At 33.0% G+C, this 25,702-nt stretch overlaps 1 long non-coding RNA gene across 1 annotated transcript; it reads right to left on the bottom strand.

Annotated features, from left to right (window-relative positions):
• Positions 1-1,756: 1,756 nt before the first annotated feature.
• Positions 1,757-17,277, bottom strand: LOC116658500. Its single transcript, XR_004313802.1, has 5 exons — positions 17,267-17,277; positions 15,233-15,239; positions 9,487-9,494; positions 2,639-2,641; positions 1,757-1,823 (listed from the first exon to the last, which is right to left on the bottom strand). It is a non-coding gene; the product is annotated as an uncharacterized LOC116658500 (long non-coding RNA).
• Positions 17,278-25,702: the final 8,425 nt, after the last annotated feature.

Genomic DNA, 25,702 nt, shown 5'->3' on the forward strand with positions numbered 1-25,702 from the left:
TGTTTTTGTTTGTTTGATTGATTGATTTCTGTTAGGTAGTGACGAATTAACCTTACCTTACGGTAGATCTGGCCTTTTCCCTCAAGCTGATCTCTAGGCCATTGGACATTCCTTCCCAGTAGGTTAGCCTTTATTTGCCTGGGGGCTTTGGCCAACAGACAGTTCAACAGTGTGTTTCATGACTGGGGCTTTGGGCCACATAGTATTAGTTTTGACTCCAGAAGAGATTAGAAAATAATAGTTTTAACCCAGTCTCCAGAGGGACTGAAGGCTAAGGGTCAGTCACAAGGGTAGTATGTGATTGAGCCCAGTAAAAACTTTGTACACTAGAGTGGAACACTTCCCTGGTTACCAAGACTCCATGTGTATTGTCTGGCATTGATACTGGGATTTTAATGCATTCATAACTACATGAGTTGGGAAGCTTGTATTTGGTACATTTGCTTGACTGTGCCCTATGCACTTCTTCCCTTGGCTGATTTTAGTCTGTATCTTTTCCTTGTATGTAATAAGCTGTAAACATAAGTATATTAGCTTTAAGTGAGTTCTATGAGTCTTTCTAGTGAATTCTCAAACCCAAAGGTAGCTTTGTAAACCCTGCCCCTCAAACTTGCAATTGGTATCAGAAATGAGGAAGTTTTGTGTGTACTGTTTGCTGCAAACTGAAGTTGCCCTAAAACTTTGTAGTTGGCCATAACTTACATATTTTTGTATGTCTTTCTAATATGTTATATTGTCAAAAAGATGCTTGGAAGTTAAACACAACAGCAAATAAATAAATAATATTTGAAAGTGCCCTTTAAACATCCTATTCAAAAATTTTGTCAAATGTGTATTCCATCTTTAGCTCTGTAGCCAGGGCTGAGTCAGAACAAAAGTGAAATTGCAAAAAACGAAACAAAAAAAAACCCCAACAACAACTATTGTACCTGGCAGGAAAACTGGGAAGTGCACATCTGTTCCTGAGAATTAATATTCCCTTATCACAGAAGAGAACCACCTTAGGTAATTTGTTATAGCTGCCATAAAATAAAATATCAAAGTAAAACAGAAGTCTAAGGTATATTCAAGTGGCTGTGGGCCTCCAAAACACTGAAGAATGTAGTCACTTAAATGTATGAAAAATAAGGATAAACATTTTTGATCAAAAGTCAAGTGGCACTACTATTGTCAGGGCTTGGAATAATATAAATTCTTATAAATCAAAACATAAGCAATGGTATTTATTAAATATATCCATTTTTTCATTATTTAATTCATCAGAAGGAAATTTTATACTATTTTACATTACAGTATCTTCAACATTTATATTAAATATCATAAATTTATGTTTCATGATACTAGAGAAAAGATGCACATACTTCACTAATTGTTAGACATCACTGAGATTATGATGGAATTAAACTCACAAAAGAGCTTTATATCTCAAACTGATATTCTAGGTTGAAATGAAAACAACGCTGCTCCTTTTTTTCTAGGACAGATGAGCTAGGAGAGTTCTGAATAAAAACAATGCCAAGTTATGTATTATAAAATAAAATATGTAAGAGATGAATTTCATAAACATTGCCTCTATAATTAGGAGATGACTGTGTTGTTAACTTGTACATTGGATGACTATTTAATATGATCAAATAAATTCCTAACAGTTTTCCTGATCTCTCACCAGGTCATTCTCAAAACAGTTTAGTTTAAAATAAATAGCCAGCATCTGTAGTCACTGTAAAAATAACCAGTACTCTTTTCAAATACATTTCAGAACTGTATTTTGGTTTGTTATGCTAGTGGTATTTTCACATGGGATCAAGGCTGAGAGAGAAAAACTCATTGAATAGGATCTGAGCAGTCCGGAAAGTTTAAATTGCTAATTTGTGTATGTATATGTTTTCTTTCCTTTAGAAAGAAATATTCATTTTTGGAAATAATAATAGTAAGAACATAATGATGGTAACATTCAGATATTATGTTAAAATAATTTTCATTAACTTTAATTTATTGCAATGTAATACCAGGTGACTGAGAATATATATGGAAAAAAGCAACATTTGATAGTTGATAGTTATAATTTCAGGTTAATTATTTTAAATGTTTAATTGCCATCAGATCTGATTTCTTTCCACATAGTAGCAGCTCTTCTTTTTAATTATTAAGTATCAGCATTTTAACACTGTAAAAGTATGAAATACTAAAAATATAATTAAATTATATGGGGGGTTGTGTATTAAATTTAAAAATTGTACTGTATCATAGTTTTCTTTAGTTTAAAAATAAATATTTAAGGCATTAGTATCTTCTCTCACATCATATTTATTAATTTTATTTTAATGTATTTTTAACATATAGTGTATGTGATTTATAAATTTTAAAATAGAGGAGAACAAGCATCAAGGAAAATAAAATTATCCCCAGAACTAATAATTGGAGTGTGATTTAAATTTTTTCCCGATGATTTTGTAACTCAGTCTTACTGATCTCTACCTCTCTCTCTATTCGAGACATAAGCTAGTATTTAGAAGTTTAATATTATGTTTTTAATTGTAGATTACACAAATTAAAATACACTATTCAGAATGCCTTATTAAGTTATTGAAGTGTATTTCATATCATCACATGTACTTCTATGGAATAGTTATTCAACCTGCTTAATGTTCCTCAGTGTGAATCAGATACAGTTCAATGCAGTTTTTACAATTCTCTGTTGCATATCATTTCTGTTGGATCTTTTAAAAAGAACTTCACTGAAGAGCTCTGTAAGAATAGTTTCAGTAGCAATACAGGAGGCAGATGGCAGAGAATGGAATGATCAGAGAGCCAGTGAATGTCCCTGATTGTGTGATTGCTTGACAAGGTTGAGAAAATGTAATATTTTAGTGGAAACTCTTTTAAAATGATTATTATCTCCCTTATCCTACAATTGGCCTAAAATCTATGCTCAGAAATGTAACTGAGTTTACCTGTATTTTGTGTGATCCATCTTTTGAATATTTTGCAGATATAATATGAAAGACTTAAAGGTTTTAAATTATTTGTAAGTCTCTTTATTGTATAGAATAAAGTATGTATATCATATTTAAAAAGCATCAGTTTACGTGATAAATTTATAGTCACAATGAGTTATAGATGACATGTCTAGATTAATATTTATGTACCAGCATATGCAAATTTCCTAATTGCTTTAATTTTAAAGTTATATAATCAAAGTTAGTTCATGGAACATGTCTATTGTCAGCACCACTTGGGCCAAAGGTGTTGTTGATGGACAGAACAGTTCACATGAAATCAACAAGTACGCATCATCATTATTTAGTGTCATTTTCAACTAAGTGATTACATTAAAATAGGAAAAGTTATATAAAATAAATAAAAATGTAGACACTGTCATAGTAAGAAACATCACTGAATTCATTTCCAGAGTCCTAGATTATATTTTTATTTTTGCCACTGATGCTTTGCAATGTATAATATAAATTTTGGGGGAGTTTTTATTTTTCATTACATAAAAAGTTTAAAATTAAGTATTACTTTAACAATTTTTTTTAAAAAGGAAATTGTATTTTTAAACTTAGATCTCATTTGTTAGAAGATATATTCTGGAATTAAAACCAATTCAAATCAGAGAAGAGTTAACATTGCCCATAGGAATGGAAATCAACCAGGGAAGTTGACTCACTAATTATTATGCAGACTTGAATGAATCAGTATCCAAAAGGATTACTGGCCAAAAGCCTGCCCTGGGGTTGAAACAGGTGTTGTTTCATCAGGATTCAGTATGGCTGCTATTTCAAGGAGGAATTCAAAAAGACAACCCTGGGAAAGAAAATCCCATCTATATGACATGAAAAGCATGACTCCTAAACTAGACTGTATGCTTTCTTCCTCTCAGTCATTTCCTAGACTTCTTTCTGTCTCAAATAGATCCCTTACCAATTCCAAAGCAGCTGGCATAATTCTTCTGAAAATGGCAATGGCAATCTCGCAGCAAATCTCAGGCACACAGGTGTTCAAAGGAATCCGAGATGTAGCTAGACAGAAGCCAAACTTCAGGTAAAATCACCCATAAAGGTTATAACTATGAGGCCAAAAATTGCCTACTAATCTTCCTTCCAAAGGTTTGTGGCTCACGGCTACACTTAAGAACCTTCCTTCTTAAAATGAGTCACCATTAAGTTCCTCTGCAACTGTTTGGGAGATTGTTTTGGTTGGAATTAGAGGGGTATAATGACTGCATTGCTCATTGCCTCTCTGTATAACACCTGCAAGTTCTTTAGTCCTTATTATCTCTCAAACAGTTTCAATGACTCTGAATACCATGCTTAGTGAGTAGGAGTAAGGAAAGCTGTCTATTGTTCATGATGTTAATTATTACAAGTTGTCACTCAATCTTGACAGCAGATTTTTTTCCTTGCTCATTTCTGTGGGCAAGAAGCTACAGAAACTCTGCTTTGAAAAATGAAAAGAAGAAACTTGTGGTCTTGAGGACCACTTCCTTATCTGCTCTAGTGATGTAACATGTCCAGGAAAGCTAATTTTTTTGTTGTTGTTTACAGTTTAAGTAACCACATAAACTAGCCCGTAACTTGGCCTTTTAGCTCATGAATTAGGACAAACATGAACCACATTTTAAAGAAATCAGTTTACATGAAGGTTGACAAAAAGTTAAATCAAAAGGGGTCTGTTTCCCAAACTATGGAGTAACAAACCTGGGAATTCTCCTGTCCGTAACTTTGTTCCCCCTGGAATCCTAATTTTTCTTGATGCTTGTAAATAATTCTGACCAAATGGAAATTGTGTTCATCTTTTCTGTGCTTTTCATTTCCAATTCTACTATCTTTGGTCATCCTGTTTTTAAATATCTAATCATAGAGGTTATCATTCCTAACAGTGTCCCTGATTCTGAACTGTTCAAGTTTTGCCTAATCTCAGGCAAAGTGACAACACACTTTTGCAGCAGATATTTTATATCACAGATGAGAATTTGAGGTAACTAGTTTTAGATGTACCCTAATTTGTAGAAGTAACTGACCTATGTAGCAACTCATGGACTAAGATGGTGATGTGCTTCTTGTAGAAAACATCCATCTAGGGACGGATCCAGGTATGTGAAATAGCAAAGCCCATGAGTGATCTTATCTCTCAGACTGTTCACTTCAATGATGCTTTTGGAGGATGTAGATATTAGCCAAGAATAGCAGGCAGCAATGGCAGAATTTGAGACTACCTTTATACTGATTACACCCAGGTATCAAATGTGTCTTGTATTTTCCCTTTAATTTGTAAAATACATTCCCTTTCATCAAAGAAACTAGCATTGTTTCCCTCATATAGCAAGAATAATGCTGGGGCTAAAAATCCTAAATCAATTTTCCTGATAAAAAGATGGGAGCTGGTCTCATTCCAGAGTACACAAGAAGAGTCTAATACACTAAAACTCTGTTTTTTTTTTTTTTTTTCAAAAAAGAAGGTACCAGCAAATTTTCACTAATTTATTACAGTAGTTTGCAGTAGTTAAGTGCTTCCAGAGTCTTCACGTGCTTTTTAGCTAGTCTTTGACCTTTAGAATAGCTTAGTCAGGTTTAGCCTTAAAGCAATTAATCTCAGCACTCCTGTCACCGGGTAGTTGATACGAGCAATTGGGGACTGCCTCCCATGCTGCTAGGTAGATCACCAGCCCAAATGAAGGTAGGCATTGATACATAAATTAAAGACTTTTATGACTCCTAAACTATATTGTGACTTTTTACTGAAATCTTGGATGGAAAATTATAAGGCAAATTTGTTCCTGTATTTATAACTTTCATAAGATATTCCACTGAAATTAGATTTCTGGGCTAATTATACATGAAAAATATTCTTAAATGTTTGCATGCCAGTCATGCATTTATACATACCCCTGCTGTTTTAAAAATAAAACTAAGTTCAGTTACTTTCAAATCAGAGAATACTTGAGATTGAAAAAATACAGCAACAACTTAAGGGCTGGCAAACAGTCTAGAAAACTGAGATATGAACTAGTGTATGATTTTAGATTTGGTGTGAAATATTATACTTTGTGAAGTAATGGTATATATGAAAACCTTACTAAAGGAGAATTAATCCATAACAGCTCTATTCCCACCTCCTTCCTTTCTTTTGCTCTTTAACAAATGTTTGCAGTGTCCACTATTACAGGTAGATGCAACTGTTCAAGTATGCTATATGCATTGTAAATATAAATTAATTATTTTTAACTAAGTTTAAGAGGAAATTTTCCATAAACGTGGACTTTGAGTTAGTCTAAAAGGCTGTAAAAAAAAAAAAAAAAAACCACTTGTTTTTTTTAGACATTGTTACCCAGATAGGGGTGTTTTAGGAAAACTCTCTAAGCATATTTGTATTTAATTAAAAACACGTAATGTTTCCATTAAGTACATACAGAAAATAATTTATGCTGTTTTGAAGAAGGCTATGTACGATTTTTTCTACATGTTTTTCTCAGCAAAAAGGAGTTGATATGCACCTTGGCCTGAAACTGCCTTCATAATGATAATATAAATGATGTGTTCTGAATCATAATCAAGTACAGTCAGGCTTTATTCAGTAACCCAAACAACTAATTATATGCCATGCTAGATGAATCAGTATAAATATAACAGAAGCTAGAAACAGCTGGGCGGATGTCTAGGGATTTTGAAGCTTTCCTTTTTTTTCGAATCAAGTCAGCATACCATGGACAGCTTTTTTCAAAGGATTTGAGAATCTTGGAAAAGTCTCTTTATGAGATACTGTAAATATAACAGATTACTTTTTTAATATAGCAATATAAATTTATGACATAGAAATTAAGAAAATAAAGAAAATTCTTAAAAATTAATAAAATCAGCAGCATACAGACAGCTACTGTAAGCATTATGTGTCTCACTCTGGGTTACTTCTATCCCATGGTATAAACTTTATTGTTTTATTTGTCACCAATTACATAACTGTTTCTTTCCTTGATTATCTCTTTAGTTGCTTGACCATTGTCCCTACCAGAATCTGGCTTATAATTTATTAACCCTGTGTCCAGAATCTTTAACTATCATTTTGGCATATGTATGTTTTAAATTAATAAACATTTAAGTGGACATTCCTTTTTAATTGTGAGGAGAGTAAAATTAGCACTTTAATTATTCCCCCTTCCTGAAACACACTTATTCCTTGGATTAAATTAATTTCTTTAAATTTTAGATTTTCATTTCCTGATTCTATTCTATAGGTCTAGAATGGAAAAATAAAATAACTGTGAGTACTGTGAGTTGATGAGTGGACTGAGCATGGATATAGGAAATGCAAGCTGGGTTTAAAATGAGGACACAATAGGCAAGGGAGAAATTGTGTCAAAATGTAAAATACATGCTTCACCCAAAGAGTCACAAAGTGCTTTCCATTTAGTTTCGAAAAGGAATGCAAGCTCAGTGATGCCTGATCTATTTTTTACAGCGAAACAGAAGAGCAGATTTTAGGGGAATGCTCTCAAAAACTATCGTCAGTTAAGTTAGTTTTAAAAACACATTTTGTGGGACAACACTTCTCAGTTTAAAGGTAAAACAGTAAGAAGAGCAGATATAATCCATAGTTCAAGAATTTACAATTTTTGGTGTATGCCATGTCATCTTTATCCATGTTCTTAATGAGGAATCATTTTGCATCATTTACAAATTTATATTTTCAATTGATAATTTAAAACTCAAGGGTAAATTTATCACCCAGTTGAGATTCCATTTGTTAGTTACTGTGGCACCATCACCTCTACCTGACCAGATTACTTAACTTGTTTTGCTGTTGCTAGGGGTATGGATTCTACTTACTACCTACCTTGTCTGAAATACAGTTGACCCTTGAACACTGCGGGGCTTGGGGCGCTGACCATCCACATAGTCCAAAATCTGTGTATAACTTATAGTCAGCTCTCCATATCTGCAGTTTTGCATCCTCAGTTTCAAATAACCCTGGATCATGTTGTACTTGTAGTATTTACTATTGAAAAATATCTGTATGTAAGTGGACCCTTGCAGTTCACACCAATGTTGTTGAAGGATCAACTGCACTGGCAAATCATCTACTGCATCTACTACCTTCCACAAGTTTTGCAACCTAATTCAGTTTTCACATATGTGGATGGAAATCATAACTGTGCCCTTGAGTTGTTATAATGATAAAAATAAAATTGTATATATGTATGTGTGTATATGTGTGTGTGTGTGTGTATAAAAGCAGCAGTCTCTCATGCATACAGTCTGAAGAATTTAATTATAGCCCTCCTCCTCTTCCTTCCCCCTCCATCTTTTCTTCCTCTACATCCTCCTTTTTTTCTCCTTTTCATTAAAACAAATCTCAATCCAGCTAATCAAGCTAGGAATATGGGTAGGGAATGTCATCCTTTTTTATTTACTCTCCTCACATCTAAAATATCTCCAGATGTATTTGTGTCTACCTCCTGAACACAGTCTGCTTCATTACCTGTATGTGCTCTTGCATAGTAATTCTCAGTGCTGTTGTCACACTGAACTTTTAAAGTACAGATAAAATCAGGTCATCCCTTCGTGAACAGTTTAAATTTCATCCCAACGTTTAAAATAAAGTCCAAAATCTTTGCTTATTTTTAAAGACCACACTGGATAACACAAGCAGTGTTGTCACTTAATTGGAAAAACTGATCTTGGCTACTTTAATCGATTTTCAACAGCTGTACTGATGGGCCATGTTCTAGTCATGCCAGTCTAAGCACCACGCATGTGAATGAAGAGGCCCCAGGAGATGTGATGTGGAGAAGAGTGAGGAGTGAATGTTTGCAAATGTTAAAAGGAGCCATGCTGCTCACATTTAAAGACCTCCTTACAACCTGGCAAGAAGAAGACAAAATCCTAATGTAAAATGACAAAGAGCATGAACAACTCCTGTTAGAGAAAGCCTGTATAAGCTAATAATCATATGAAATTTTGCTCAGGTTTACCAATTGTGTGGAAATTTTAAGGTAAACCAAAATTATATAATCTATGTCTTTCTTGTTAAACTGGCAAGTGGGTGCTCACATTCTGAAATGCTGACCTGTGTGTGTGTGTGTGTGTGTGTGTGTGTGTGTGTGTGAAGATGTAGTACATTTTAGGACACTGATTGAACAATGTCTATCCTGGGAAAAATATCTTAAATTTAAAACCAGACAAAACACAACCATCATGTTTAATGAAAAGATTTGGTAGTGGGAAACAATCTAGAAACAACCAGAATAATAATCAATGGCAAAATGTTTAATATAATGAAGAATGAGGCATTTTATATTGTAGATACAGATACGTTAAAAATTGCTAAAATCTATTTACTTAGATGAATATTAAGCTCCTAAATAAACAAATCAAACTCAGCTACATATGTTAGTATGTTCTCATTTTTTCTGTAATAGACAAACAAGAAAACTGCCTATATATTGTGTGTATATATGCTGTATAGGGACATAGATACACAGGATACTTAGGAATCTCTGAACACAGAGAAAGCAGTAAAAGGACATATAGTAGGGTATTATCAATGCCTTGCCTAAAAATGGAGAGGGGAGATTATTAATTTCTTTATACATGTTTGACTGGTTTATGCAAAACATTGTACTTAGAATATTCTTGTAAGCATCGCCTGGGACAAGGACTTGGATGCAGATAGTTTATTTGGGGAGTGTTTCCCAGAAGCAAAAGTAAGCCAATGGGGAAAGTGATACCAGAGGGAAAATGATGCCATGAAATATGCATTAGTGAAATCCTTCCTCTAGGCAGCAAGTCTTGACTCCTCTGGGACCTCTGAGAAGCATGAAGAGTATTTCCCAGAACTGTCCATCTAAAGACAGGTAACCAGGATAGTTATCTGCTGGCTCACTCTCCACGGCTAGGACCCATGAACTTCCTTGTCTTCTGAATTCTTAGAAAGCCCAGAGGTAGAAACATGAGTGGTATGAGATATACTCTGGTTAGGGTGCATGTAGTCATAGATGGAAAAAACAGAAGTGATGTTGGACTCAAAAACCATCTACTACACATTACCATTAGTGCAGAGAGCTTTACCAAATTTAAACCATTTTAGATGAAAATGAATGAAAACTTACAGAAAAGTTATAAAAATAAAGTACAAAGAGCACCCATATAACTCTTTTCCTATTTTTCCCAGATTTAGTAATAGTGGTTATCATTTACCTCATTTGCTTTCAAGCTCTTTCTCTTGAGAGAGAGAGATTTTTTAAAGAATCATTTATATATCATGCCTTTCAACTCAAAAAATTTCAGTATATATTTCATAAGAATTTATGGATATTTTCTTATATAACTTTATTACAGTTATCAACTTCAGTAAATTTAGAATAGATGCAGCAATCCAATCTACAATCTATATCACTGTGTTGGCAATTACTCTAACAGTGCCCTCTATAGAATTTTTGTTCCTCCATTCCTATTAACTGGTGTTTTGCCTACCTTGTTGATTATTTTCAAAACACCAGACCTTTGATTTATTAATTTGATCTGTTATTCTGTTCTCTACCTCACTAGAGTTTGCTTTTATCTTTATTATCTCCTTCATTGTATTTTCTTTCAGATTATTTTGCTGTTGCTTCTTCACATTATGATGATGGGGACTAAATTCATTTAAATTATTAGCATTACATTTTTACTAATATAGATCTTTTCGACTATGGAATTCCTTTCAATCAGTGTTTAAAATATATGTCATGGATTTTGATAGGTACTATTTTAATTATCAGAATTTTTCTAAACTCATGTAATTTCTCTGTATTTTCCTCTTTACTAAAAAATAATTTAATAGAAAGTATTTTAATTTCTGTGTGAAGGAATCTTTCTATTTCAATTTAACTTTATTTTCCAGATTGAGTTTTATCCTATTTCTATTATAAAACCTACTGATTTTTTGTGTGTGTACTTTGGACTTTCCATATACACATGAAAATAAAGTATATTCTACTAATGGGGTATGTTGTTCAATGAAGTTATCTACGAGATTAACCTTGTTGATTATATTGTCTCTATCTTTTATATTCTTATTTAATTTAAATTTTGTCTACTTCATTTGTACTATAAATGGTATGTTAATGATATCTAACGTATTTTTTAATTTTACATAAATGGTTTCTGCGTTATTTACTCATATGGACTCAGAACGGCTCATTTTCATTGTGAGATGTGTCTTTTAACATTAACTTTTTATCTCTGCTAACGCTTTGTGTCTTGAATTCTACTTTGGTATCAAGACTACAAGGCCTTTTGCCTCACTGTTTTCCACTGCCTGATAAATATTTGCTCATTACTTTAAGTTTTTTTTTTTTTCCCAAAACTTTTGATTAGAGCGTAAGGTGGAGTTTGCTTTATGCATAAATTTTAGAATCTGTTTTTTTTTTAATGGATGAGTTACGCTCATTCACATTGATTGACCTGTTTTCTTTACTATCTTACATTGTAATTACTGACTACTATATTCATTCTGTATCTTTCTTCATTCAGTAAAATTTCTTAAAATATTTTTCTTTTACCAGTTTGGTACTTTGTATTTTATTTTAGTGGTTACCTTTGTGTTCATATTTTTAAAGTATTTTCTTACTTAACATTATCCTAAGACTTATGTTAGTTTTATACAGTATCTTTTAACTAGCACCTAGTTACATATCAATCAATAATCTTATTCTTCTTTTCCTTTTTTCTACCTGTTCCCTCCCAATCCCAATTTTTACTTTCATCCTTTCTGCTTTGTCAGAGTCCATAATGTTACATGTAATTTTTCAACCCATGAGCCCACCCTTGTGGCAACTGTAGCTCAACAAACATATAAAATGATCAATGTTGTTCTTTTTGCTGAAGTTTTCAGTCATCTTTTGGCTGGATGAAGTTCATTCTCCATGGGATTCCTCAGAAAGAAGAGATCAATATTCTTCAACATTCTCAACATTCAAAATGGTTTTTATATAGCTTTGAGATTAAGGAAAGCTTAGCTGGATGTAAGGTCCTTGCTTTATACATTCTTTTTTAAATTTCTTGAAAATACTGCTTCACTGTTGCCTTGCTTTGCCTGCCTTTTCTGAAAGAATAAGAAGTAAAAATCTTTACTTCTGAATCTCTTTACAGAGAAAGTTTTAGTGTTACTGGTTTTACCTCTCTGTCTTCCTCTGTCTCAAATTCTGGACTTTTCTTTGTCAATTTCTTCCTTCTACTTTCTTAATCTCTCTATACCTTATTTCCCTCACATGTAAAATGAAAGTATAAAATTGCATCAGCTTCACTGAGGCAGTGTAATTATAAATGAGATTATGAATTTAAACTGATCTTCAAAATGTCTGTTGTGTGTGTATAAGTCAATACATACTTGCTATAACTAAAACTATCATTACACATGTGTATTTAAATAATTAGTATTACTTTTATTTATTCATTATTATTTTTGAAACAACTTTTTATTGATGTATAATTGATTTACAATGTTGTGTTAGTTTCAAGTGTATAGTAAAGTGATTCAATTATATATACATGTATAGACACATATAGATAAATTTATATATATTTTCAGAATCTTTTCCATTATAGGTTATTACAAGATATAGAATATGGCTCCTTGTGCTATATATCAGGTCGTTGTGGTTTATCTATTTTATATATAGTTGTATTTGTCTGTTAATCCCAACAGTTTTTTTGTGTGTCAGGGGAAAAAGTCTTTATTGATAAATAGGTTATAGTGAAGTAAGTAGAGTGACTGCTTTTAGGGTAATAAAAATGTAGAGTCCAGTCTCTCTCCACCCTGCCTCTAGCTCTCAGCTTGTGCCTTCTTATTGACCATTTTGGACGGTGAGGACTTGGTGGGAATGCTAGGCCTCCTTGGGCCCTTGGGAGCCTCTGCCTTCCTGGCCAATGGTACAGGCTCCATCTTGGACCCACTGCCCTTGAGAAGAGCAGGAGCCTTGACTTTCAGCCCCTCTCCAGCCCCCTAGGCAGCAGCCTCTTTAGGGACCTTGTTCCCCATCTTATTTTTGGCTGTGGAAGCAGCACCATTCTTACCCTTGGTGACTGCTGGTTTTGAACTCTGACTCCCAGTGTTGCGGGAAAATGTGTTACAGCTCAGTGTTACAGCTCAGTTGTGACAGCAACCTGGATCCAGGTAAGAGACCAAGCAGCACTCGGAGAGTTGGAGAACTCAGGTTTATTACACCAGCTAGCCCAGAGAAGTTAACACTTCAAATTCTGGACCCTGTCTGTAGGTTTACACAGGCCTTTTATAGGCTGCCAGTTTTACACTTTGCAACATCATATGCAAATAAAATACAACAAAAGTTGACCAACCAGGAACAAGCTTTGTAGAAATAGACCAATCAGGAGTGAGGCTCCATGCAAATGAAGTACTACAAATGGACCAATCAGAAGTTAGGGAAGTGGACCAATCAGAAGTGAGAGTAATAACCAATCAGAAGTGAGCTCAGGGAACCAATAGAATTCTAGGTGTAAGTTAGCTGCTTTAGAGGCAAAAAGTGAGATAAAGCCTCTGGGCCAGGGAACCGGATGGTGCTGGGAGGAGAGCAGTGGCCCTGCCTAGGGGTCCTGCCAGTCTTATGGGGCTTCCTGCCTCACCAGCTTTTGTTTCCTTTGGACTTAAGAATCTCGGCTGCTCCTTCTACCTTTGACTTCCCACAGGCCCACTGGCACTGGAAGGGGTCTTCGTGTCCTTGTTCAGCTGTTGAGAGGACTTCCTGGCTTCATCCACTCTTGCCTCTTGGTCCTAGGTCTTGTTGCCTTTCTTGGGGGCCTTCTTCACTGCACCTGGTTTTGGGGAGTTATTCTTCCCTCTCCTGGGTTCCTGGATCCTTTGTTCACTGCACCTGGGTTGGGAAAATCCACTTTGGGAACCACAAGTTTATTGTCTATGTCTGTGAGTCTATTTCAGTTTTGTATAGAAGTTCATTTGCATCATTTTTTTAGCTTTCACATATAAGTTATATCATATGACATTTGTCTTTCTCTGTCTGACTTACTTCACTTAGTATGATAATCTCTAGGTGCATTCTTGTTGCTGCAAATGGCATTATTTCATCCGTTTCTTTATAGTTGAGTAATATTCCATTGTGTGTGTGTGTGTGTGTATGTGTGTGTGTGTGTATGTGTATGTATATCACATTTTCTTTATCCATTCATCTATCCATAGATATTTAGGTTGCTTCTAAGTCTTAATTATTGTAAATAGTGCTGTTATGAACATCGGAGTGCATGTATCTTTTCAAATTAGAGTTTTCATCTTTTCTGGATATATGCCCAGGAGTGGGATTGCTGTATCATAAGAAAACTCTACTTTTAGTTTTTTAAGGGACCTTCATACTGTTCTCTATAGTGGCTGCACCAATTTACATTCCCACCAATAGTGTACAAGGGTTCCCATTTCTCCACACCCTCTCCAGCATTTATTATTTGTAGACTGTTTGATGATGGCCATTCTGGCTGGTGTGAGGTGATACCTCATTGTAGTTTTGATTTGCATTTCTCTAATAATTAGGTAATGTTGTGTGTATTTTCATATGCTTGTTGACCATCATATGTTTTATTTGTAAAAATATCTATTTAGGTCTTTTGCCCATTTTTTGATTGGGATGTTTGTTTTTTGGATATTGAACTGTATGAGTTTGTATATTTTGGAAATTAATCCTTTGTCAGTCACATTATTTGCAAATATTTTCTGCCATTCTGTAGGTTGTCTTTTTGTTTTGTTTATGGTTTCCTTTATTGTGCAAAAGCTTTTGAGTTTTGTTAGGTCCCATTTGTTTATTTTTGCTTTTATTTTCATTACTCTAGGAGACAGATCCAAAAAAATATTGCTGCAATTTATGTCAAAGTGTGTTCTGCCTATATTTTACTCTAGGAATTTTATAGTGTCCCATCTTACATTTAGGTCTTTAATACATTTTGAATTTATTTTTGTATACGGTGTTAGAGAATGTTCTAATTTTATTCTTTCACATGTAGCTGTCCAGTGTTCCCAGCACAACTTATTGAAGCCACTGTCTTTTCTCCATTATATTTTCTTGGCTCCTTTGTCATAGATTACCTGACCATAAGTATGCGGGTTTATTTCTAGTCTGTTATTCTATTCCATTGAGCTACATGTCTGTTTTTGTACAAGTACCAAACTACTTTGATTACTGTAGCTTTATAGTAGAGTCTGAAGGCAGGGAGCATGATTCCTCCAGCACTGATTTGCTTTCACAAGATTGCTTTGGCTATTCGAGGTCTTTTGTATTTCTATACAAATTAAAATTTTTTTGTCCTAGTTCTGTGAAAAATACCATTGGTATTTTGATAATTTGATAACTATTTTAATAATTATATCATTACACATATATATTAAACTTCTAAGAATAACTTATTAAGAATTACAACCTATAATTAAAAGCATATAGCTGAGCATTTTAATTAGCTTCCTATTAGATTTAACAACATGCCTTTTTAAATTAGGAAAATTCAAGTAAGAAAAAATTCCATATTTTAGAATCAAAAACTAACACTGTGGTCTAACAGAAGGTGAACCATTTGGTGTTTAAGAGCATAGGTTTTATTTTATAGTATAATAATTGTCATGATGAAATAGCAAAGAAATCTAAAGTTGGAAAAGATGATTCTAATTACAAAGCTGTAGTATCTACTGTCATTTACTAGATCATAAATTTAGTTTAAACATCTTGATCATTTTAGTTGTGAAACAGGATAAAAAGAAAATAATTATTTTTAACCCTGAGATCTATATGTACCTGGGAATAAACTATTTTATATATGTCTAGTGAATGCATTTCCATTATTCTTTAAGTGTATGTTAAAAAATGATGTACTTATGAGCAAACCTTTTTACAGTAATTTAATAAAATCATTTTAGATTTATTCCTTTAATCTAAATTGGTTGAAAACTATCATATAGGCAGTATTCATAGCAGTACTTACTGGTTTCTCAATTGGAGGATTTACCTACCTAAATTATTTTAGTTGATAAATTATAAAATACAACCTTAAAATAAAATAAAAAGTGTTCATTGTGCATCTGTGTTCAGACTTGTGCTTTGTTCTAGAATAATTTGCAGTCTACTTGGTAAAAGTCATATATTTGTGCAGGTACTTACATATCTATGTAGGCAGTATGTCCTCAGGTTCAAAATTAAAGTAATGACAAATGTATACAGCAACTCATTTTCCTGTACTGTGGTTATGTAATAGTGAAATAAACACAACTATCCCACTGCCTGAACAACTAAAGTTTTTACTGTTATAGCATTTTATTAGATACAAAGCACATAAAAAACAAGATAGTAAATATTTAAATAAAAATTTATTACCTTTAAAATTTATGTAGTTGAATTTAATTTATAAGTCTAGGAGTTAGGAAAGCTGCTGATTTCATTTCCATATTTCAAATCTAGAGAAACTGTATTTAAAGAAGGTTGGGGAACTGGCTAAATTTCTTGAACACCTGTGATCTATAGACGAAAAAATAGACTTAGTCTTTACATGGTAAATTTTAATGTATTAAGAGGAGATAAATGCAAATGGATCTAAGTCACTTTAGATAGCTAAACAGCTGCTTTTGTTGGATGGAACAAAAGGTATAAAAGGTACTTATTTAAGCTCATGCTAATTTGATTGACTTCTTACATTTTTTCCTCCTACCAGTTTTAACTCTTGCTTATCTACTGTCTTTATGATTTAACACGTTTTCTGTAATAACACTCATTCATACTTCCATTTAAGTAGCAAATTGTCTTGAATTACTCATTAACAATTCAGCAGCCCTTGAAATAGACACTGAGTCTTTCAGGTGGTGTTTTATAGATGGTTATTATAGGAGCCAGTGCTGCTGTTAATCAGGTTTTTTTTTTCTTCTTGTTTTTCCAAATTTTATTCTATTTCATTTTTCTTCACATAGAAATATTAAATTTCATTTGTACAGGATTAAAAATATAAACATTACATTTAATTGAAGTGGTGATGATAAAAATACATCAAAGTTTCCTTCCTTCTTAACTAGATTAACTGCAATTTATACAAACTCTGAGAAAAAATCCCAAGCCAGGTACAGCCTTGAGGGCAAGAACATAGCTGATATAACTACTACTCTGAATGACAAAATTCTGTGGGGACAGTTGTGTTCTTTTCTGCCTAGTATCATTTCATAAAAGAGTAAAGGGAGATTCGTTCATTGATGGGGGAGGCAGCCACTGACAGACATGGAATCTTAAAACAGCATATTAAAGCGACTGACCCTTTCTTTCCCCATAACTACTTCAAACTGTCTCTATTCTCTTTAAACCTCCCCCATTGCTAATTTTCTATCTCTACGCTGCCCATCGCTTGCTGTCTAGCACAAAGGGAAAATAAATGCCACCAAAAGGCATTTTCTTTGCTCTTTTTTTGTCACCTTGAGAAAATCTGAGTAACATACTTTCCCTGGGTGAAGTTTATATTTCTGATAATCAGGAAATCCAATACTATGAAGTTCCAGTGTTACTCCTTTTTACTCAGGAAACCTCTAGGTAATTACTTACTTCTTACTTCTGTCCATGTGTACAAACCTGAGTATGCAAACACACACATAGACACTCGCACACATGCACACACATGCAGGTAGATCTTTCAAATGCAGAGTAAGCTCATTTCAAAGATCAGCTGATATTTTATACAATTTATGGATTCATGGTTGTAATAAAGAGTCTGACTTTACTGTTGATGTCTGATCACTGGGAGTTTTCAGGTCCCACACCTCCCACTTCCTCTCTTGCTCCATATTTGGGTAAAGGGATGAAAAAGCTTGCATAGTCCCTGCCCTTGCACTAGTGGGAAGTTCACACCCCATGTACAAAGCACATCCCTGTCAGTGCACTGCCACACTCCCCTGCCCCGTTTACTCCAGCCCCTCCTCCTAACCACAGCAAAATCAGAGCCACTTCACCCCTCCCTTTGCTCAAGCCCTTTTGGCTCCAACTTAGGAGCCTGCCCTACCCTCTCCAAGAAGTCTCATGTGTGTGATAAATTCTTACATAGCTTGTTGGGTATGTGTGTTATCAGTCATCTCCCTAAAAAAATTTTTTTAGTCTGTCCTAGAGGACACATTCTGAATGCTACTGTAAACTTACTTAAAAGGTTAGCATAGAGATGAAATGTTTGTTTTCACTGATAATACAAATAATTCTGAGGGGGAAATATTTTGGTAAAAGTGATACTTCTACAGAATTAAAAACCTATGGAGTATGTATTAATCAGGGTTTTCCAAAGGAAGGGAATCAGTAGGATGTGTGTGTATTTCATCTATGTAGAGATTTATCGTAAAGACTTGTCTCCTAAAATGATGGTGACTGGCAGTTCCAGATCTGCAGTGTGGGCTGCAGGATAGAGACCCAGAGGAAACAGTGGTGAGAATGAAGGCTGAAGGCGTCTATTGGAGAACTTTCTCTTGCTTGTCTTCTTGTTCTCTGTAGATCTTCAGTTAATCAGATGAGGCCCACCCACATTACAGAGGGCAATCCACTTAACCCAATATTCACCCATTTAAATATTAATCTCATTCAAAAGTACTCTCAAGTTCACACATAACATCAACTATCACGGAGTAGAAATATTAGCATTATTGGTAGTGCATATACAATTTATAATTGTTTCACCAAAAGCTATGATATGCTACTAATTGGCATAAATATGGCATAATTATATAAAGTGTATATATGTACATATATATATTACATAATATATGTGTGTGTGTATGTGATAACTATAGTAACTGACAAAATTTATGGAACAGTTGTTGGAAAACTGATACTTCAACCTAGAATACTGGATTTTTCTCTTCATTTCTGATAATCAATATGCCTTCAGAAATATTTGAGTCATTGAAGGTTGTCTTATAAATTACCCTGTGTATTCCACAATAATATTTATAGTTTAAATAAGTGAATGCATTAAATTTTGTTTGTATTTGTTCAAAAACAACCTGAAATCTTTAGTCAAAATATCTTATAGATAAAATGGTTAAAAAAATTTTTTTGAAGATTATAGTGAACTGCAAATTTTTTAAGTTTGCAAATAAAGATCTCTTTCATGACCCCACATGCTGAACCTAGCACCCTTTGGCCCACGATGTCCTTCATACTTGTTCTGTACCTCACTTGCAGGAACTGAAAAATTAGATGGTGACTACTCAAACACTGTATGAAGGTACAGATTATGTAATTGAAATTTTAAATATCCAACTATGGAAAACTCTTCAAAGAAATTTCAATTTTTAACTGGATAAATATATTCTCTACTGAAGGGAAACCAAATGGCAAAGGCAAAATCCTGCAGCATAAAAACTTGGTCAACTGTTCATGAATTTTGTCTTGAAAAATGTTGGTGGAAATTGGTTATTCAGAATGGTGACATTAAACTAATACCTATGAAATTATCTTTTGAAGATATCAGTAATCTCACATTTATTAACCACAAAAAGCCACAATGATAAATATTAAAAATTAAAGGTAATAATATACTGTTGAAATATTTTTCTGAGGAATAGCAATACATGAATACTGGGAATATACATAGCAGGACTTTTACTTTCTAAGCTAGATATATGTTTTAAAATTATATATTATTTTTTGAAAACATTCATAGGACCAGCAAATAGATTTTTCTAGGTAGTTGGGCCCTATAGAATAGTTCTAATTAAAGCTGTTTTCAAAAGTAAAATCCTTTATAAGGAAAACAAATGACATATATGTTCTCATTTTTTGCTTTCTTAACTGTCACTCATCATAAGCCTCACTTCCAAGAGCTTATCAGTGCCCTGTGAGCTCTTCCCTGATCCCACAAGCTGGGTCAAGCACTCTCCAGGCCTGTTCTCCTGCTCTTTACCAGACTGCAGAGAAATGATCACTCTACTGTTTCTCACTTCACTATAGCAGGAAGCATTCAAATTCAAACACGCAAATTTGCAACACTTCAAGTCATATTGTAGGCATTCGATATGCACTTTCTACTTAGCTAAGTGTAATTTTGTTTTATGGGAATATGAGTGGTGGATATGAATATGGCCAAGATGACAAAGGGAAAATTCTAGCATTTTAAAGTATGTTCCTGAGGAAAACAATCTGTTTCTGGTGTATGTCATTGAAGGTATATAATGAATAATAAACAACTTAATTGGCATTAAGGTTATCCAAATATAGTCCATCCCCATTGCTGTTGATGAGGGAAGGTCATCATTTGTCCTGCATAAAGACCACTGAATATCCACAGTGAGCCCACGATTTTCTCTTATTACCATTTCCAGTGTCCTTCCCATCCTCTACAGGGTCCAAGCTTCATGCCCTGCTCCAGTGCTTATCCAGTCCAGGCACTGGCAAACTCCCTCCTGTTGATTACACCAGCAGATTGTGGGTAACAGCAGCAGTGGACACACAACTACAATTGCTGGATTTTCCTTGCAAGCTGTAACTGAATCCTAAAAGCTTAAATTCGTATATTTCACAAAATGTTAATGTCTCCATAATATTCTATTATGTGATCCTCAACTGTCATTCCAACAAGACTGATCATTTGTTTCCAGGAACATTAAATGTAGTATTTACATTCCATCAGTGTCCATCATGTCAGAGACACAGGCATGAGAAAAGTGTGTTCATTATAGCGAAAAATTATTTCAATTGACTGAAATAGCAATTTTAGTTTATTTGGACATCGTCTATATTAAGCCAGTTTAAACATGCAATGATCTTATAGGTCAAAGTACTTTGCAAATTAAAAGGAAACATCATGAACCACAATTTAGATTAATAACATTTCGAAATTGTGCTATTGGATATAGTTTTTGAGAAAATTTATTATAAGCTTGTTCCTACTAGAAAATAATTTAGAGGTCCAGAGAAAAGAGAATTAATAACATATTTATGAATGAATGATAACCACTATATGTGTAAATATGTGTGCATACATTAATAGGTTACACATTGGAAAATATGGATTGAAGGTTTGTAATTTAAAGAATCATGCATCATAAATCAGATGCATCAAGGATTATAATTTAGTTCTGTGTCTAACAGTGAACTCAGAACATAGACCATTGACTATTATTTCTTTAGTTTGCTGAATTAAACTATTATTTAAGATGGTTACCAAAGATATAGGATCTCTTCTAAAACATATCATATTCACCCAAACCTGTGAAAAGCTAGCTTTATCATTCCACTGGGTATGATGAAACATGCACAGGTGGCAAATTGTCTTTTTTTAAAAACTGGAATTTACAAAAAAGCATTTTAAATTTTAGAGACCCCAGCTGAATTGATTTATAATCCACTATGGCCTAAATAATAATTTGATTGTAGTATGCCAAAGAATATACTATGATATATAATTGAGCCTCAAATAGTAGAAGTTACTCCATTTGTAATACATTTAAAGAATAGAATAACTATAATGTTTGAGGGATATTTCCTCCAAACAGCAAATCTTTAGTTTACCCACCTATAAATATGTTCTGAATATTAGTTCTCTAACACCAGTATAGAACTCAGTAAGAATACAAATGGGATAGAATTAGATAATTTTACTGGCAAATATTTACATGAATATATAATATACAAAGTCTTTAATAATTCCATAGATAAACATGAGGCATTTAAAATATCTATTATGTATTTATTGCTTTCTATGTATGCAACTTGCATTAACAAATTTAATATATGTATTATCTCTTTTAATCTTTGTAGCAATCATACTAGGTAGAGATTATTATTGAATAGATGCAAATGCTTAAGTGTTGAAGCTGGCATTCAAACATGTATTTGTGTGATTTGAAATTCATTCTGTTAACCTCTGTGACACAATACCCTACCTCAGAATTCCTGCCCCTCTGGAGGATGTTACTAGAATATGAAGCTAGTTAATAATCAAATCTGTTTTGAATTTAGTATTATTTATAATTAAGAATTCAATTTGAAGTTGATATCAGTTTATTTCTTCTTAGATCAAATAACATTAACATTTGTGAATTTGTGAAATTAAATCTCTCATTACTGGGTGTTTTATGTTGAATAAGTATTTCTGGCAGGTAATCACTCATTTAATTTTCAAAGTAATTGATTTTGATAGCTGATCACTTATACACATGCATGAAATTTCTTATTTGCAAATTGAACGCGGGGGTAAAAATATTTTACACCATATACAATAGCTTGTCTCTCCATGACTTCCCTAAACCTGTGAATATAGTTACTAGTTTTAAATAGTACAATATAGACTGCCATTTTGTTAGTTATGTTAGAGACACTAGTTTCCCATGTCAAAACCTAAGGGGTCTTAAGAACTATGTCAGTGAAAAAGGCCACCTATAAAATAAGAGCAATCTGTAAATAAAGAAATGTAATTGTGTTTTTTCACAAACACTATTTGAATTGCTGGAATAGAAAAATATGATGATAGAAGATGTTGGGAAACTAAAAAACAGGGCAAATTCCTACATCCTCAAATTTAGGAAAGAGCAATCAGCAAAAAGAGATCTTATTCATAATTGAGTTCACAATATTCAGTACATAAAGTAAAATTCAAAAATCTATTTTTCCTATTTTAAATTGTAAAATGGGATGCATATTCTTACAAAAATCACAAAATTACTGAGATAAAAATATCTCTCATATAAATGAAACAAACCAAAGTGCCAAAAATTTATATAGTTCTGTTCCTTTTGTTTGAAAATGTGAGAAATATAATTGGAAGAGTAAACAAGACACCATTAACAATAGCTACTTCTGGGGAGTGGAAATGGGCTAGAAGAGAATATTTTTATTTTATAAATTCTTATATTTTTGAACTTGATAATGTATATATCATTATCTGTAATGAAAACTGATACTTAATTTTTAAATAGTATATCCAAAGTCATTAGAATTTATGGGAAAGTAATAAATAAAATATGTATTTGGAAGAGTCTTGTATTTAGCAAGGATAACATTAATGTGAATTTTAGAAAATTGCAGGGTAATGTCTGAGTAGTCCACTAGCTCCTTCCCTGATGAGAACTGAAACCCTAACAAGAAATCAATTCATGGCTCTTAAAAATGATACAAAGTACATAAAATCCTTAAAAATATATTCATTTATTCAAAAATACATTATTTTCAACACTACATACGTGGTGGAGTAGAAATTCTAGGCATTCTAATTGTTGTGTATAACTGCCAGCATTTTGGATGTGTGTAGGAGTGTGACCTAAAACTTATGTCAACAAAAACAAAATAGAGGAAGAGAAACTACTGTTTGAAGTGATGATTCTGGGTAAAAGCAAAGATAATACCATGGCAATTTAGAAACTGTATGCCTATAATTTCTATATCCCCCTATTATTATTATTATTACCACTTTGTCTCTATCTTTAGTATAAATAAATGTGTGTTTATGCCTATATCAATTCCTATATCTTTATGTTTATCTGCACTGATTTTCATTTTTACATAAGTCTGTAGACATGTGGGAAGTGATTGAAAAGATACTCAAACTTGCATGTATCTGTTCTTGCATAATTGATCATTGTTATATAAATTATCATAAAATAAACTTCTTTTCAAACAAAAGGTACCAAAAGTTTTCTGACCAAAAGCTTAAGCTTGTAGCAAACAGGCAAGCATATAAGGATATATGTAGACAGAATATTTGACTATAGGATCTATTCTGTATTTTCTAGGATGATTATTCCTTGTAACTATTATTTATTTTATAGCATAGCATCTGCTTAGGGATTTTTTTCAAAATGTTCTAATTAATATAACCAATAGTAATATATAAGATTACTTTCAAGTTAATGAAGGTTAAGCTTTGGTGTTCCTCACTTGCAGTATTTTTATACACTTACTTTTGGGGATTTAATTTGCAAAAGAAATATAATTTTAATAGTAAATGAATAAGAATGATGTCTCTTTCCACTACAACTTCTTATCCATTATACTGTCTGAAAGCATGGTATAAGGTCTGGTGTTTTTGGGTATTAGATTAAGGAAAGGTTGAGTGTACATTTCTGGTATGGAATTTGAGGTGTAAATTTGTATGGTTCACACAGTTGTTTATTGCATTTTTCTAACACTCCCACACTCTGGTGTTATGCACAGTAGAAGCATGTTAACATTCTTATGAACTTTGGCCATGCCAGCCAGGAGTATCCTGTGCTCTCACACCCTTTTAAAAGAAACCAGGGTAGAGGAAAGTCTGAATGAGTATTCTGTTTTGCTGTAAAAAGAAACACAATCAAGGTTTGTACAGAAAAATGTATTATTTATGGATGTATTGAAGTGTGTAGTAGTTTTCTACTTTATAAAATTTAAGCATTGTTATAATTTATTTTCTCATTCCTATTGAAAAGCTACTTTCATACTTGATTTTAATGTGTAATTCTGTGTTCTTAAAGCAAACTGTTTAAGCTAACCCTTCAAGATGGGTAAGCTTTAGGCCTGAAAAACACAGATTCTGTCCCTAATTCTCACCCCAAGTCTTTGTTATTACCCTTCAGTGAACTTGTTCAAGTATCCTGATTTCCCCACTTATAGAATAAGATAATGAAATTGAGGACTATTTCTGTTTTTTTGTAACATTTCAAATATGGCTTAAGCCAGTCAGTCTAGTTAGAGACTAATATACCCATAAGAATATGTTACCTACTAGGAATACATTTTAATCGAAAATGTTGAAACCATTTTAGTTAGATATGGAGTAGAGAAACAATTTACACTTAACTTCCCTGGGGTTCTCTTCTTTTTAAATGATTCATTATCCAGATCAAGGCACTAGACTCTAAGAGTAACAGAATTATTAATTATGTTCATGAATTATAGCAATAAAATTAAGAAGAAAAAGTGAATATTGCTTTAAAAATATACATTCCATAATGTATTCAATTATAATAGAACTGAATTCCCTAATTTTATGATTTTATTTTTTTCAATTCAATTATTTAGGATGAAAGAATTATCTCATGTTTTCTTTATATCTTCAGCTACAATTTCTAAAAAGAACAATTAAAATCAATTATTGCTTTATTTCTTCTTAAAATAAAAGTTCTTAAAAGTGCTAGAAATGAACATATAAATTTGAAAATCTCGAGAAAATCAGCTTTCCCCTTTCCTGATGAATTTCTGTGTCAAGTAGAGTAAGCCCTTCTATTTTTTCCCTTTGAAAGCTGATTTAAATTTCCACAGAGAACATTCTCATCCTTGTGGTTTTTCACATTGACTGGGGACTTTTCCCCAAGGCAGGGTCTTTCTCTACAGGGAAATCTCACAGAATTTTTTCTAATCAGAAACTCTGTGAGTTGTTTCCTCTGTGAGAGGAAAAGTGATATGGTAGACTCCAGGGAAATACTAGTTCTAAGGGGTTTTTTTTCTTTTCTTTTCTTAAAAAAAAAATCTATTCCTTCAAGGAAAAGGGAAGTATTGCTATTAATAAATAGCACAAAATGAAACTGATATTCAGTTAGGAAATAGGCAGTTTTAACAACAGGGATATGAATCAGTATTTTGACCTTTAAATGATCAATTTGTCTCCATCTATAAATCAAATAGTTACAAATTATATTCAGTTTGTACTGCATAAATTCAGCCTCAATTTAAAATGAGGGCTTATCAATGAAAAGCATAACTTCTAGAAACTACACTGTACAC

The sequence above is a fragment of the Camelus ferus genome, chromosome 2, assembly GCF_009834535.1.
Source record: "Camelus ferus isolate YT-003-E chromosome 2, BCGSAC_Cfer_1.0, whole genome shotgun sequence".
NCBI classification, from domain to species: domain Eukaryota; kingdom Metazoa; phylum Chordata; class Mammalia; order Artiodactyla; family Camelidae; genus Camelus; species Camelus ferus.